Below are 2901 nucleotides of genomic sequence, written 5' to 3'. Positions count from 1 at the left end.
TTTGGATCTTAACAAATTACTCTTATATAAAATCTAAACTATTCTTCTTCCCTTAAACTGCTGCTAATATCAAGAAATTTCAAAATATCCCTTTTCTTATTAAAAATTAAAATAAAGCTTACTGTCTTAACCCTCCGATTTCAGATTACCATAACAAAGCATTTATATTTTATACTTAATATAGTTCACCCTATCCCCCCTCTATCCAATGTCCTTCTCCATCTTTCACCGGAACCGCTCCTCAGATTGTCCTCTTTTCTTATACGTCCACAGGACCAGACCAGCCAGACACCGTCCCCAACCATCCTTGCATCGAGCATCAGGATACACTGTTCATCTCTCGGCTTCTCCCATTCAATGCTGCATTCTTCTATTTGTAAATATCTTAGTTTCTTGACCATCGCTCCCGAGCTCACACCTCGGGGGCTGGATATAACATTCCTAGCCGTTCTCGAGCTGCCACCACCGAGAAACGCTCCTTTTTCTGGGGATCGCCGTGCCAACTCACTCAATTTTTCAAACAACTCCTTCAGCTCTTTGCCCAGACATTCTTCCATAGTATCGAGTATCTGGAAGGTCTCCTCTGTGGGAAATAGATTTTCCTTCAAGTCCCCACTCAAAACCTTCAATTTCCGATTAATCAGTTCCAGTTTCAGTATAATAATCCTTTCTTCATCAGTTAGTTCAGAGTCCAAAACAGTTTCAAAAACAAAGCCCAGCATGGTGAGGATGGGCATAGGTATCAAATTTCAGTTTCTATTTCAGTGTTGTTCATCATGTAGCAGTACTTTTCCACTTCGGTTCAAAGTTTTCGCGGCCATTTTCTCTGAAACCGGGACGCAAAGACTAAAACTTTCAAAAGGAATATTTTCCATCCTCTTCCTCCCCCAAGGGAGATCTATAAAGTCTCACTCCTCAAAAAGTCTTAACAATATATCCATCCAATAGCAACAGCATCACAATCTGTTATTCTTCTCAGCTCCGAAGAGAGACAGGCAGTCTGCCTTTATCTAAAGCCTCCAGGGTCGTTAAGTCGTTAAGTCTTTAAACTCAGCAGTTAATCCAATTAAGTACTTACGACCTCCAGCTTCTTTTCCTTTCATCTCTCTCAGGTAGAACGTCTCGCTCACCACGGCCAGTTCTCGCCGCTTTTCCGCCCGGTTGGGGCATTTCCCCTAATGGCCCAGCTCCGCATTCCCTTCACCCCCACTCCCCCTTTACAGGGGGAGCGAGGGAAGGGCGCGTAGCTTAGCGGGCCCGCCGGGGAGCCCGAGGCACGGGACGCTCTTCCCGGCCTCACCGGAGCCCCGCGTAGCGGTGGCAGGGCTCCAACCCCCGGGCTGGACTGGGTGGCCTCGCAGCCGAGGCAACCCAGCGACCGCCCGCGATGGCGACCTCGCCGGAAGTCGGGAAACTGCTTGTTTTTACTCTCCCTTCTTCTGGACTGGTAATTATTAGCACCTCCTTCCTCTTTCCTATTTCTGTCTTTCTCATTTCCCTAATCTGTCTCTGAGCTTTTTTTTGTTAATCCAAACCATAGTCATTTGCATTTGAGCATTTCCCCCAAATGTGCTTAAACCTCCATTGCATTTTGCCTGGTTCCCTAGCACCTCAGTATAAGGCAATCTCTCTGCCTAAGTCTAGATCTTTATGGTCCAGTTTGGATAGCCTGTGTCAAGTGTAACAGCTAAACATGTTGCAGATTTCGGGCTCCTTCTAGTGAGCTGGCAGCAGCAGCTGGAGGAAGATGGGCAAGTGCCTTGGGCTTTGGACAGCCAGGAAGCTGCGCGGTCATCACCGAGACCAGAAACGACATGACAAACAATACAAGAAGGCCCATCTGGGTACTGCTTTGAAAGCCAACCCTTTTGGGGGAGCTTCCCATGCCAAAGGAATTGTCCTGGAAAAAGTTGGCGTTGAAGCCAAGCAGCCAAATTCTGCCGTCGGGTAGTGTGTCCGAATTCAGCTTATCAAGGATGAAAAGAAAATAACATCCTCTGTTCCTAATGATGGTTGTCTGAACTTCATTGAAGAGAACGATGAAGTCCTGGTTGCTGGGTATGGTCGGAAAGGGCTTGGTGACATTGCTGGTGTCTGCTTCAAAGTTGATAAAGTAGCCAATGTTTCTCTGTTAGCATTGTACAAAGGCAAGAAAGAGAGACCAAGATCTTAATATCTGTTATGCTGCATTCAGCTATAATAAAACTTCCAATTTGACAATTAAAAAACAAAAAAACCCTAACCATATTGCAAGCTCATACAGTATTTCTAGCTTTTGTTGTTTTCACTCTGACGTCTGTGCTAGATATGCTGCCATGTGTTATACGTGGGGCTGCCTTTGAAGACAGTTCGGAACATGTAGCTGATGCAGAATTCAAAGGCCATATTGTTGACCAAGCATATAAAATATTTTCTGGCACGATTAAATTGGCTACCAGCTAGTTTTCAGGCCTAATTCAAAGTGCTGATTTTGAACTATGAAGCCTTATGTGGGCTCAGGATGCCAATACCTCAAGGAAATACCTCTTCCACATGAACCAACCTGGACTCTGCATTCATAATCTGAGCTCCTTTTCTATGTGCCCCCCTCTGAGAGAGGTGCAGAGGGTGGTAACACAAGAACAGTGTGTGTTCAGTAGTTCATGCTTGTGCCAGAAAGGTATGCCAGCATCATAATTAGTTTTCAGGCACGAGGCAAAAACATTTCTATTTACCCAAGCCTTTGACCCTTTATCTGGAGGCTGTTAGGTGTATTTGTGGCCTCCCCCCACCCTCATATTTTTAGTGGGATGTGGTGTGTTTAGACCAGTGTTACTTTTATAGAAAAAGAGGTGCCGTAACTCACCACGAATGCCTTCTTTGTTCTCCTAGAATGGCAATGGCACCCACCTAAGAGGAGCT

At 45.4% G+C, this 2901-nt stretch overlaps 1 pseudogene; it reads left to right on the top strand.

Annotated features, from left to right (window-relative positions):
- Positions 1-1746: 1746 nt before the first annotated feature.
- Positions 1747-2214, top strand: LOC117058583 (annotated as a pseudogene).
- Positions 2215-2901: the final 687 nt, after the last annotated feature.

The sequence above is a fragment of the Lacerta agilis genome, chromosome 14, assembly GCF_009819535.1.
Source record: "Lacerta agilis isolate rLacAgi1 chromosome 14, rLacAgi1.pri, whole genome shotgun sequence".
Taxonomy (NCBI): Eukaryota; Metazoa; Chordata; class Lepidosauria; order Squamata; family Lacertidae; genus Lacerta; species Lacerta agilis.
Note: the sequence above shows the minus strand (reverse complement) of the source record. Positions and strands in the feature narration are given on the sequence as shown.